This window comes from Mandrillus leucophaeus, unplaced genomic scaffold (assembly GCF_000951045.1).
Source record: "Mandrillus leucophaeus isolate KB7577 unplaced genomic scaffold, Mleu.le_1.0 Scaffold298, whole genome shotgun sequence".
NCBI lineage: Eukaryota > Metazoa > Chordata > Mammalia > Primates > Cercopithecidae > Mandrillus > Mandrillus leucophaeus.
In genome coordinates this window covers 2,058,670-2,073,377 of record NW_012103120.1, presented here as the reverse complement: position 1 = coordinate 2,073,377, position 14,708 = coordinate 2,058,670, and the positions used below count along the sequence as shown (strand labels likewise).

The 14,708-nt window shown below is 38.1% G+C and overlaps 1 protein-coding gene across 1 annotated transcript in view; it reads right to left on the bottom strand.

Annotated features, from left to right (window-relative positions):
- Positions 1–14,708, bottom strand: part of NRCAM (neuronal cell adhesion molecule) — a 261,153-nt gene that overhangs the window by 167,144 nt on the left and 79,301 nt on the right. Inside the window, exon 3 of the mRNA XM_011986360.1 lies at positions 9,427–9,504. The gene's annotated coding sequence lies outside the window, so the exon portion shown is untranslated. The remainder of the gene's footprint in view (positions 1–9,426; positions 9,505–14,708) is intronic.

The following is a 14,708-nucleotide window of genomic DNA, read 5'->3' as shown; positions in this document are numbered from 1 at the left end:
TGCTACATTTTCTATTCTGGTCAGTATCACCACCATATGTCCAGTCTCTAATGGCAGAGATCAGGCCTTGCTCTTTCTCATTCTTCATTCTCAGTTGGCAAATATACTGTGAACTGTCTCCTCTTAAGCCCCTCTGCTAGGACAGTGGCCCAGGCTCTATTGTTTCTTATCATCTCTAGCCTCCTACTGGTTTCCAGTTTCTGATTTCACCAGTACTCCAATCTATCTTACATACCTACATATAGCTGCTGGGCTGTCTGTTCTGAACTCAGATCTGATCACGTGACTCTTGTACTCAAAATCCTTAAGTGGAATCCCATAATCTATCCCAAATTCCTGGCCACAGATGACCTCTCCAACCTGTCTTCACAGCACCTCCAACTTCTCCACCTTCAATCACCTACCAAGGCACTTGGAGTGTATCTACTACATGGCTTTACATAGGATCTACTTGACCTCTGCTCTCCCAGAGCCTGGAATGTCCTTCTCCATGTCTGCCTGGGGGATGTCCACCCATGTTTCACGTTCTTTCTCAAGGATTTTCCTGATGCCATCATGCAGAGTTGCTACATTTACCTTTATATCACTATTATACCTTTACATGTATATGTACATAACACATAGACATGTACATAATATATATGTATATTTTCATGTTTTTGTACTAATTACACCATATTGCAATTACTGTGCTGTATACACTTCATGTATAGTTTACTTGCTACTGTTTAGGAATGTCTGATGCACAGTAGCTCACTTATGAATGAACGTATAAATGATTATTCATTCATGAAGAAAGGAGGGAAGAAAAGAACACCTTTCCAAAATTACTTTCAATCATTTCTTAGGTCTACTTGCTGCTTTAAACTGGTTTACTTGTTTTCTCTTTTACCATTCAAATACCATGCTTATCTCCCTCCCTGCTTAAGACACTGTGATTTTCCCCGCTGTAATTTCTACTCTTTTTAATTTTTCTAAACTACTTTTAGAATCATTCTTCCTTAGTGATCAGTTAAAGTCCAAACTAATCACAAACCTTGGTTAGTCTCCCAGTACCTAGTGGTCACCATTCTTTTGAATTCCTAGAGCACTTTGGGCCTCTATAACAAATTTATACATCAATAATGCTACTCCATGCTTTTCTTTTTTGATGTACATATGTGTGTATATGAGCAGTCAATTTATACATATACATCTGAATGAGTGTGATTCTCTGAAGAGCAAGAGCCATATCTGGCTCTTTTTGTATTTTTATCACCTCTCACAGTTCTCTATTTATAATAAGCAATAGATAATGTTTATTAATAAAGATGGCCACAAGACAGGCATTACATGTAGGTTCCACAAATTAGTATTTTATTTGTATCAATGAGACCCAAATGACTTCAGAATAAACTGTGATTTATTATCAATAAAATGTTGAGGTTCTAAGATCAACTATAAACAATGTTCCTACCACTCATTCAATGGTTACTGAACATTTTTCTTATGAGGAACCACATTTGACTCATAACTGAGGGAAACCTGTTTTATAAAAGAAAGGCTTTCCACTGTGTACTCTTTCTAACAAAGGTCTTTCCATACCCTAAATGTTGGCTCACTTACTGGATCAAGGCAGCGACATTACAAGAAAGAAAATAATTTGGACAGAATCAAGAAGTCTTTTATAATGTAGGTATTTGAAATCTACCTCCTTGCTGAACTTGGAGATTAATCTACAGAAGAAAACTCTTAGTATCTAAAGGTCTGTTTTCAGGAAAATAAAAATGTCTATCAATCTACCATAAACCTGCTCTGGGTTATCAACAACCATCAATAGCACATGAGAAGACCCAGGGGAAAATTTAGGGTATGTTTTCCTTAGGGATGACTTCTGGTTTGGGTAGAATATATTTATTTTTCCTACTCCTCTATGGCAAGAAAGTTTCTCAGATACTTTTAAAAATATCCCAGTCAAATAACTTATATTTTGCAAACCAAATCGATTTGAAGACTGTGTTGCATTAAAGAATATCTATAGTTAGATTCTCAGTAAGAGAAAAATGTTACATAATAGAGAAATATTTTACAGGACACTTGGAATGTAGATATATTTTCTAGGTCATTTGAATCATTTAAATATGGTACTTTTGTCTAGTCATATTTATCAAGTTCCTTCTCAGTTTTGTGCCTCCCCCGCCCCCCCGGGGAACGAAGTCATTTAGGAAACTACATTAACTGCATCTTCTCTGTGCTTTTTGACAAAAGTAAATAAATAGAAACGTGCAGAAGCCATTTCCCCTGTGCTTCTTCTCCATGTTGGACTGTCCTCTGCCTTCCATTCTCTTTTTTCATAACCTGTTCCTCCTATGGCCTTTCCTTCCCCAAGCTAATAGCTTCTGTCAGCAGCTTTATTCAGTACAGTATCAAAAGCTTTGCAGAAAACCAGATTAATCGTGCTCACTGCTTCTCTTTGTTTACCACTTCAATTCTTGCAGAGTTCAAGGCAAACCAAGAAAATGCATGTCTAATTATACATGTATATTCCCTCTTAGATACTTTTTGGGTGCATTTTGCTTTTAAATAGATCATATAATTAAAAGCTATCTGAAGACTAATACATTTCAAATAAGATTAGTGTTTCCAAATATAGCTTCCAAATCAAACATGTATTAAAATGATTTAAACACATATTCTGTGTACCTCAAGTTCCAAAACAGAAGTTTATGTATGCAAATGCAACAGAAATAATTCAATATTTTCCATTTTCCACAAATACTATCTATGAGGCAGATTTAAATAACTATTTAAAAATAATAGTAAACTTTGGGGTTAATTATTATTACTGAAATAACAGAAGTTACATATTCTGTGAACCTCAAAGCAGACCTTTGAATGGTCTTGTCACTGATATGTGTTAAAAGAATAAAGAATCTTCATTGAAGTCTTATTCTTAAAATATCAAAATGCCATCCTTCACCATTAATTTCATGTCAAGATTTAACAGCAATAAATATTGCAGACTTTACCACTTCTTTATATAATGGCTTCATACGATAATATTTTGTTACAAAATTCCCTCTTATTCAAGATGAATTCGTTTGCTTTGCTTTTCCCAATGTTAAATGTAATTTTTCTGAATAGCACGGATGGTTTCCTGTTAAAATACTATAGTGTGAGCCTCAAGGCACAGCAGGCAATGCCATCGCCCCAGCACCACTGGGCCATTTCTTTTATGCCTGGACCCTCTCACATCATTTTAGAACATGGATTTCTAATCCTTTTGGTCTTCTTGCTGAGAATTAAAAGGTCAGAAAGTTTTTAAAGTAGCAGTAGAATCCTTATGTCTCAAAGTACAAGTTACAAATTACAAAAACCTCCCACTTATATTTTCCAAACCATTAGTTAGGTAGAACCACATCAGGGTAAGTCATTCTGGAAATATGCTATGAAAAAAAACATGTTGTTTAATGAGAATTCAGAATACAGCAGGAGAAGTCACAACCTGGAATGAAGCAGAGTGGAAACAGAATTACCCTGGCTGGCCTGAAAGAAGTGGGTTTCCAACTGAGACTCCAAGTGTACCAAGTGTCTAATGGGCAATCCATTTACACATCTCTTCTCATATTATTGAAGTGCAAACTGTGCTCCATAAGTATTTTCAGCTTGATTTCTTTTCAAAACTTTTGAAAAGAACAAAAATAAATCCCTGGGTGGGATTATGCACAGGACAGAGAGATGCCACTAAGCCATGCCACCAAGCATTTGTGTTTATTAGAAGAGCATTCCTCCTATGAACATCATAGTTTATAGAGTCCCAATTAGATTATAATGTAGACACTTTTGTCAGATGATAATATGTCTGTAAAAAGTCTGCTAGATCTGTAGTTTTATTTATAAAGGCACTGGTGTGAAATACACACACAAAAGACCCATGTGCAAAACGGCTCACATGAGCGAAGCAGCAGCCGGGGAGAAGGCATATCCGACACACCTCAGGTGCAGTGACGGCTTAAGGAGGCATCCCAGGAACACATTAATCAACACATTCAAGGAATGCATTAATCAACACTACTACAACGGCTGGCATGCCCATTGTTTCACTGTAGCATGCTAAAGAGCACAGAGCAACAATCTGAATGTGAATTTCCACCATGCTGCAAGAAACAAAACCCTTTTCAGGACTGGCTCCATGCACCATATCCTACTCAACTCTTTCAATAGAAATCATTCTCTCCTGTATTTGTGGTAGTTTATGAACTTGCTTTCTGCAACAGTCAACCAGAAACAAAGAATCTTTACAGACCAGCTAAGTTTGACAATAGCTGTAGAAATGCCTTCTGCAGATATGAAAACTTGAATCCATCCAAGAGATTTTTTTCTTTGCCTTACAAAATGAATGCTGTCATGAAAGGCAAAATAAAAGAAAACAAAGCAAAGCAAAAAAAAAAAAAAAAAAAAAAATCCAAGCATCTATTTGTGTATGCAGTCAGTTGTGACAGCAACATACTGCATTACCAGCAGGGGCCTGGTCCTGGCCTCCTGCTCCATACTGGGTTTCATTTTCCTCCTGGGTAGTTCCCTAGATAACCCTCCTGTCAGGATTCGACTCCCTCCAAAAGCAGCCAGGGATGAAATGTCCAGATGCTGGAAGGAAGAGACATGATAAAATACCCGCAGAACCTAGGCACACATGTCTACCTTTGTATAGAGTACCATGTGGACCTGAACACCTGAGGCCTTCCAGTATTCCTGCTGTGTCTCACTTCCAATTGTCCATACTTGGAGTATCTCACCCATTAGGTTATGTTGCACAATTAAAGTTCAATAAATGATGATTTTGGTGACAAGAATGCTAAATATAAAGATCCTAACTCTGGATGAATAAGGGATACCATTTGTAACTACCATGTGGAATAAGCTTCCTCTCAGAGCGAGAATTATTTTAATAGAGGTTATACTTGCTGGGAACAAGAGCCACAGGGCAGTGCCCCCTGCCTTTTGGTGGCACTGTTCTGGTCATTTCGATGAACCTCAAAATTAAAGTCTATGGGTCATGAATCTAGCCTTATTTCATCATGAGCTCTGATTCTAGTAAACCTAGAAAACAGTTAAGAACTACAAGCCAAAAGTGCAGCAAGGAAAACAAATCAAATCCAGTAAGTATATGCAAGAAGCTATTTGCAAAGGTCACTGCATTAGCCCTTTGGTGTACAAATGCTGAGTGCTCTACATTTTGTGTACTGTAGTGACTTAGGCAGCTTTTTCTTTCCAGTTTCAAACCAGATATTTCTCCCCACTAGACTACAATGGGAGGAGAGGTGGGAACACGCAAAAGTTGCAGGATTCCTTCTACTGACTACTAGCACCAATTATTGCTGACACAAAAACATAATGCCGCTGTTTTCATCACTGTCTCACCATGGCATTATCCTTACCCAGCTATCTCCCAAGAGAAAATGCTGATGTCTTTCTTCAAACACATTTCAACTGCTCTTTTGGAGCCTTCAGAAACAGCTATCAAACTGAGCAGCCCAGGGTGGTGGGAGTGGTGAGAAGGGGGATAAGGTGTCCAGAGAAAAATGGCTGTGTCCCACAAGAATAATGAGGACAGGATGCAAGGAGCAGAAATGAGATGCCTAATCAATAAAGGCATCTCAATCATGGATGCCAATAAAACTCACAGATAAATATCAGAAAATGTATAATTTAGCCTCCCTACAGAAACGTTGCACATTGGATTTAATATGCTTGCATGTGACCCCAGGACACAGGGCATTGCTCAGACTTCATGTGGAAACAGAAAGCTGGGGAGTCGCCTGGGTTGAAAGAACAGAATGTTCTTCACTGCACTGTCATTTAGCTTCCAGGAATGCTGCATTTCAGTGGTAAGTAGTCCTTCTGTGAAAAAGTTCATCACGGTCACAATAGGGGGACTGTCCAAGTATGCTAATGCTTCAAGAGATGTCACTTAGTTGAAATCTGTGTCTTGCCTTCATGCTATGTCACAGTGAAGAGGGAGGAAGTTAATATGTACAAGAAAAGATTGTTCTAGTTTTCCAGATGACTACATACTGAATCAAACTTTACGAGTATAAAACAATAAAGAGGTAAGTATTTTTTACTTGGAGTTAGATCCCTGTCTTGGTTTTTGTAAGTTCTAGGTTTCCCAGGGTAACAGCTTTATTCATGAGCTTTTTACCTTTAGCTTCATGAGGCAAGTATTCTTTCTACGGGTGCTGTGTGTCTTCTTGATTTGACTGGTATCAAGTAACATGAGAAAAAACTTCTCAGCTTTAAAATGATCCTGTAGGACAAAATTTTGATAGCTGTCTTTACTATTAAATTGTATGAAAAATTGGCCAGGCATGGTGGCTCACGCCTGTAATCCCAGCACTTTGGGAGGCCAAAGCGGACAGATCACTCGAGGCCAGCAGCTCGAGACCAGCCTGGCAACATGGTGAAACCCTGTCTCCATTAAAAATACAAAAACTAGCCAAGCATGGTAGTATGCACCTGTAATTCTAGCTACTCATGAGGCTGAGGGATGAGAATCACTTGAATCCGGGAGGTGGAGGTTGCAGTGAGCTGAGATCATGCCACTGCACTCCAACATGGGTGACAAGTGAGACTCCGTCTCAAGAAAGAAATAAATTAAATAAATAAATAGTATTAAAACTGTATAACTATTAGGACTTTGTGATAAAATACAGGTTCATGTTTACAAATCAACTTAATTATAAGATAAAAGTCTTTTTACTCTTTCCAGTTTTACTACTATCTATTCAGAATGTAACTACCCTTCTCTTAAGATGTACGCATAACTTTAGCAACTTGGTATTGTAAAGTCCAAGGGAAAGAACAACTTTCAAGTCATCAACCAAAACAGTCAGCAAATGACTCCAACACCCTGTCAGGTTATTTTTCATACACAGCTTGCCAAATAGGAACATGCTTTAAGGTGCAGCCTGGGCATTCTTCTTCCTCACACTCCTTATGGTTACCATCAGGACCAAACTTACACAAATGTGGCCAGCGGAAAACTCACTTTATGAAGTGATTTCAGAGGCATCCTCTCTCCTCACTCTGGCTGATTATCAAAATGCCACCACTAGCAGCCTTGCATTTCAGCTCAAGGTTTTCGACCCAGGTAGAAGTCAGATTTCCCAGGGAGAGAATGTACACTTTAGGGTTAAAATGGCAAATGTGAGCAGTTTTTATGTGTGACACTGGATAAGGGCAGATAGAGGGCACCTCCCAAAGAGAAGGATGTGGGATGGGCCTGAGAGTTTGCAAACCACAGTCCACAATTCTTACTGCATGCATTTTTCTGAACATCACAGCATGCCAGTGAATGTGGGAAAAACTACTGAAAACTCTAAGTAGCTACGGAAAAAAACTTATTTATTCTAATGTCAGAGACCAAATACTTGAATAGCCTAGGGACATTCTGAGTATGTGTGCTTTAGAATTTTGGGAAGTTTCAGTCGGTCTCTGTGAGGCCAGGGAAACAAATTGGGAAGACTCAGCATTTAGTTTTGACAAGATTCAACCATTCACGAAACTAAAAAATGAGCTATTTTAGTGGCTCTCACAGCACCTGACAACTAAAAGCCCTCTTGAGCCAATTAACAAAAGGCTAGCCAGAAAGACCAACAAGAAGTGTGTATTGAGAAAAGAAGAATACAGCCTTTTCACTTGTTGCTTTAGAAGACACAGATTTTCAATCAAATACCGTTCACACAATGGAAGAAAGAAAAAATAATGCATCCAGAGAGAAAAACTCCCTTAGAACTACCTGAGAGTGGGCTAAGAAATGGGAAAGCACCTGCTGTTGAGCCCAGTGTTTCCACCTTAAAAGGGCACCATGTACTTCCTTACGGTGGCCGCTGTTTTCCCTGCTCACCAGAAAACACCAGTTTTACAAAGAAACTCCTACTCTCAGTGCCTTACTACCTCATAGATATCAGACAATATATTATCTACGAAAGAATTTTCCATACCTCACTGCTGATACTAGTATTGTATTGGTAAGCCACCATACTTAATATCATTACTAGTAACTCCTAGTTTCTAACAACTGTAATTTGGTATATGTCCCTATCAGAATGGATGGTACTTACTATCACATTGCTTTACCTTGCAGGTGTTCTTTATGAAATAAGGACACTTGTAGAGGAAAGGGGTACATAAAAACTTTATAAAACAGGTCATTTTGCATCAACAAAGGGAGTTTTCTCTTAAAAGAGCCATCTGTACAAAATTAAGGCTGCTTTGGTATTGGTCATAATTACCTAACATCAATTTTGCCAGTCTCTGCTGATTTCCACTTTTCAGGGACTGTTCAAGCAGAACAAAATTTGTGCTATTTGATTTACCAAGCAACATTCTTATTTTCCAGGCTACTAATTTGAGGATTTCTGATGGTATTTTGAAACACTGTAAGAACTAGTCATATGAAATCAGTTTCAATATAACACAATGGAAGCAAATTCAGCTGAGGCATGAATCATTTCCTCTCAATTATAAAAGGACATCTCAATGGATCAACCTAAGAATTCTCAAGAACAAGGGACAATATGCTCAAAGGATTTCACTATCTCAAAATCTTGTATACAATCTTCTTTCCTTAACTAAAATCCATGAGTTTATTTGTTAAATGAAATCAACAAGGTAAAGAACTGAATGTCTGAACAATCGTGCTCTTATAATTCCTTAAAAAAGCTATTATTGGTCGAGATACAGTTCTCTGAACTGTGTTCCAGATCTCCAAGTAAGATTACTTTTTCATCAAGTTCAGTACTATAATAGATGGCCTTTCAGAAGGCATCATAGGCCTAACAGGGTCCACTCTAGAGCTGATAATGCTGAATGGCACAAATGGGAATGGGGCGGACAGCGGGGTGGGAAATAAGAAACGGGGAAAGAATTTACAAAGCAGAAATCATATTTCAAAGTAACATTTAAACTTTCAAAAGAGATATTTTTATTATTTGGACTCCACTGTGAGACAAGAAAAATCATTAATGGATGGTATACCCTCAGGAGACTTTTGATATATGATTGAATCAAAAAGAAAATTATTTTCTTGTAAATGATTCCCTATAATTTTTAATCTTTAGTCCTTTTAGAAACATTTTTACCAGCAGTGCTTTTCCTCTGCTCTCTATTTTCTGGGCTTTATGATTCATGATTTAGTTAAACAAAAATCTTATTACTATGAAAGGACACGAGGGCTGGTTTTCTTCCCTATGTATTTGATCTATCTTCTTTGACACTGGTATGATTAATGTTTTTGCATCTATGTTTCTACTCTCTGTCTTTTATCATACGCTCCGGATTGAAAAGTATTAACTATGGCAATAATATTACATAATCACATTATTTAATATTATAATTCTCATCTTTAACTATGAATCCAAATGTTTTAAGAAGACAAACTCTTACCTTTGAAGAAGCTCTTCTTATCTGAAGAAGTTGTTCTTCCTTTTAATTCTTTAAACCAAAATTCTTCTTAGCATTGCTCTGTGGGTTAAAAAGTGGGGGAAATGTTAACAAGACATTGATTGTCACCAATCACAGCAGACTGTCAATATATTAACTCCAACTGGCTCTCTGATGGGAAACACAATTAAAGAGAGAGCCCTGCAAGGAAGACAAATCATGACTAGATTTGCCAAAACGTATCTCTGCTGGCTTCAATCAAAAGTGACAGCGGAGAAGTGACCAGAACTCTGGTGGACATCCCATTAAAGGATTCCAGCCTACAGAGTCACGTCTGATTCCTCTTTTCAGTTTAGAGGAAGAAAGAGGCTTTTGTAATGTATCTATACAGTGTGGATAAAATACTTCTTTGCTATGGGTTTATTATTATTATTTAAATTTTTTTATTTGGTAGCATAGGAACTTTTTAGGTTATGTTGGAAAGGCCTCAGGTTTTCAACAAGGGTCATAAATAGAAGCTGGGAACAGCCAAGATCTGAGGAGCAAGTTCCACCTGGGCTGTGACAAAGGCTCAGCAGTGGACAGCTCCCAAGTTCTGCAGTCTCCAACTCTCCTCCCATCAGCCTCAATGTTTCCTTTGCAAATAGTCCAGCTGAGAATTAGCCAGAGAAAGAGAGGAGGAATGGGGAGTAGAACAATCACAGCTGAGCACATTAAGTTTCATTTTTTAAACAACCAATTCAGTGACACCCAAGGCTTCTAAGGGAGGATTTGTGTCTTTTTGAACTTTGGATTTCTGGGAACAGAAGTCATACTATCAACCTCTGAAAAACCCCTCAGAGAAGAGAAACAAGTGTCAATTGAGGAACTCTGGACTGCACTCAAATATTAGGACAACTATGAATTGCAAAATTATTCTGTTAATAAAATAAAAGATGCTTAATAATCTCAGCTGGTTTTGCCCATATATGTGTTATAAAATATTTCCTGCATTAAGTTGTGAAAAATGTTAATTACATATAAAACCACACAATAGATTTTCATTGGATGTGAAGCAATGATAATTTATCAGGACAAAATATTAATATTGTGGAGGTTTGTAATTTTTCCTTAGAATTGGAACCAATTTTATAGTAATATTCAGTTTTCACTTTTTAAAAAACCCCCTAGAGTTGTGTAGGAGAGCATCTATAAGAATTTTAAGATATATCTACAATAACAACTCAATTCAGCAAACTTATATTGAGCACTTAATACACATATGCCAATTCACTGGATAAATCTAAACAAGAGATAAAATAAAATACAAATATTTCATGCTTCCTACCATGACGGATCTCAGTCCACATGCTGATGGATTCCTAAGTTTTAATAGTTCTCAGCATAATCCAATTCAGGGCAAAGTGCTCTAAAAAGCACAGATGTGTAATTCTGCATAACATGGTTCCATGGCATCATGTGGAAAAACTATTTAATCCTTGCTCATATGTACTATTGATAGGGCACTGCTACATTTTTAACCTCCTTGTGGTGATGTAAACCCTGAAGGCTTTGGGATGACCACCAAAAGACTGTATTAATTATATTACCACATCAGCAATTATGCCAAACATATCTAGGAAATGACTTTTTGTTACATTCATTACTCTTATTTTGACAAATGTGTCAATGGCCTTTCATTACCCCAAAACACATTTAGGTCGAGAGAATAGGGTAATACATCATTGCTCAGGACGAATTTTCCAATAACCAGGTAACAATTTAATTTTTTAACCAAAATGCAATCAACTTACCCTATTAAATAAAACCAGTCCTAAGTCAAAAGGTCAAGATAAGATTTGATGCATTTTTAAAGTAGACTTCAGAAAAGACAGATAACATCTACATGAAAAATGTAAGAAACTCAAAGGCCACAGTACACATAACAAACCAATTACAATAATAGTAATTCAATAACATACAGCACTAAAAATTCAAATAATTCTGAAAAGTGAATACTTGACTTAGCCACGTACAGAAAAATAAAATAATAAACTTCCTGTTTCAGAGTAAATTGCTATGGATTGGGATACATTTTTTGCAGAACTTTTTCGGTGGAAAGAGAGTTGTTTGGTTTTAAAATGAGAATTCATAACATTCAATACAACTGAAAATCTGCTATTACAAGCAGTATTAGGTAAAAAGTATCAGCAGGCAAAAACTTGTAAAATCTCATTTGGCTTATACTTTTTAGGTCAACTCTAAAGGTATTAGAGATGTTTACTCTGGTTCTTGTGAGGCTGATTTCTAAAAACTGGCCTCCTTAACAATACAGTAAAGGTTAGATTACATTAAGATATCAAGCCTTTGACCGCTCCCCCCAACTCCAGTCAATTCTGTCCTGTTTACATTCTTCAAAACAAATACAGTTGAGAAATAGTTTTCAGAACATCAATTCCGAAAACTTTATATGCAAGAATATATTTATGTATTTGCACAAGTATGTATTTGTGCAACATGCAAAACTGTTCTGCCTTTTATCACTATAAAATGATAGTAAATTATAAATTTATATTTAATCTTTGGTCTTAACAGAAATTTTAGTAGTAGTAAAATCATACTAATCCCAAACTCTTTTTTTTTCTTAATTTCCTGCCTTTGACATGATCCTTGGACTGAATTTGGGTTCCATTCACATTTAACCAGAGAAAAAAGGATAAAAAAAAACCTTGTTAAAACTGGCATTTATCTTTGGTTTCTCTAGGGTATGCCTGTCATCCAGCCGCTAATTCAGCTTGACATGGCCAGAAGCCCAAATCATCTTGAAACCCAGTTCTCCCATTACAGCAGCCTATGAAACAAAATACACTCCAAAAAAGAGAGTATGGTCTGAGATAAAGCACGTTCTCCAACTATAGCTCCACCAGATGGCACCCAGAGGGCCCTCCCTCTACCACAACCTAGCTGGCTGCGCTCCTGGGAACACAGGGCCCCGACTTCTGGCCCCAAGTTTAGCACCAAGTTCAGCCTACTCCTGCAAGACTAAACTCGTTGGGACTTGGGACTGACCCCATGCTACACATCTTGTGGAAGTTAGGATGGGAGCAAGAAGGGATCCATTCTAGCAAGAAAGTCGCAGGTGAACCAATGTGGATCATGCTTTACCTTTCAGAGAAATTAACACATTGGTCCTTGAAGACTGAAGACTGATCACTCACAGAAGCATCTGACTGCCTCAAGTGACATTATCATTTGCTATTTTGTAGACTGATGCAAACATCTAATAATGAGCAAATTACATTGATAGAGGACACGTTGGATATATACCACCTTACTGTCAGTGCGCTGGAAATCATGTTGTCATGTACATGAATGTAGCCGTCCATGGTACATAGTTGCTATGGTCTGAATGTGCTTCACAAAGTTCCTATGTGGGAAACTTAATCACCAATGCAACAACATTCAGAGGTGGGATCTTTAAGAGGTGATTAGGTCATGAGGGGCTTTGCCCTCATGCATGGATTCACGTCAATATTGTGGGAGCAGGTTTGTTCTCACAAGAGTGGACTTGTTATAAAAGTGAGTTCTGTTCCCCTCTTCCTCTTGCTTTCATGTACACGCTCTCTTGCCCTTTCTCATCCTTCTGTCTTCTGCTGTGGGATAATGCAGCAAGAAAGCCCTCACAAGATACAGGCCTCTTGACCTTGGACTTCTCTGCCTCCAGAACCATGAGCTAAATGCATTTATTTTCTTTATAAATTACCTAGTCTATAGTACTCTGTTGCACAAAACAGACTGAGACATTAGTGCTTGGTATACTTCATGGTTTCATAAAAGTACAAATAGAAACCTAGAAGTTCAGGCCAGGTGCGGTGGCTCACCCTGTAATCCCAGCACTTTGGGAGGCCAAGGCAGGTGGATCACGAGGTCAGGAGATTGAGACCATCCTGACTAATATGGTGAAACTCTGTCTCTACTAAAAAAAAAAAAAAAAAAAAACCAAAAAAATTAGCTGGGCATGGTGGCGGGCACCTGTAGTCCCAGCTACTCGGGAGGTTGAGGCAGGAGAATGGTGTGAACCCAGGAGGTGGAGCTTGCAGTGAGCCAAGATCACACCACTGCACAGCCTGGGTGACAGACCAAGACTCCATCTTAAAAAAAAAAAAAAAAAAAAGAAAGGAAACCTGGAAGTTCAGTGTGCAGCCACAGCTAGCTGTCTAACAAAGAGTCATGCCCTCTCTGTCACGTAAGGTGGCTGTGGGGAAGAAGTTCCTGTCCAGGGTCTACATTTCCAGCTCTCCTTGTGTCTAGGTGTGACTGTAAGGTGTAAGAGAGCTAATATGTGTCACTTCTTTGTTCAGATGTTTAAAAAGAAAATATGTCTTTTCCACCCCTCCTATCTCTTCTCTCCATTTCTGGCTGTATGTCAATGCCAGTGAAACCTGAGAGGTTGCACGGCATGGCCTTTGTCAGCTTAGGTGAAGAGCAGAGATCCTTCCCTCCGCATTCACGCTCTACATCCCTAACAGTGAACTGTTACATAAGCTGAGAGGAACTCTAATTGTGTGATGTTTCTGGTTTGGGGGTTTGTTAGAATAGCTAGCTCTGCCCTATCTAATAGAGTCAGCACGTTGTGAACATAATAGAAACCTTAAATGAAATCTTGTCCTCATTGGTCCTTCTTCTACGTCTATAATCTAAGAAGGAGATTTAATTTCAAAATATAAGTGTCTGCAGAGCAGTAGAGCAAATTGATTAGAGGGTATTAAATAACTCCTTAATAGAAACAGTTAAAGTAACAGTGTTGACTTCACCTAGGGAAGAAAAAGATTAAAGGAGTCTAGTTAAAACTGTCAATGAATATATGAAGATTCTAAAAATTTTATGTGGCAGATAGTGAGAAACTATTTTCCAAGTTCACTGAACATAAAACAAATACAGAAGGCTCTGTGTGATGGCTATAAATTAACACCATATCTAAGAAAATGGGGAAGACTGAGGCCAGGTATGGTGGCTTACGCCTGTAATCCCAGCACTTTGGGAGGGTGAGGCAGGTGCATCACTTGAGGTCAGGAATTCAAGACCAGCCTGGCCAACATGGTGGAAGCCTGTCTTTACTGAATAACAAAAATTAGCTGGATGTGGTGGCGGGCACCTGTAATCCCAGCTCCTAGGGAGGCTGAGGCAGCAGAATCACTTGAACCCAGGAGGCAGAGGGTGCACTGAGCTGAGATGGCGCCATTGCACTCTAGCCTGGTGACAGAGGGAGACTCAGTCTCAAAAAAAAAAAAAAAAAAAAAAAAAAA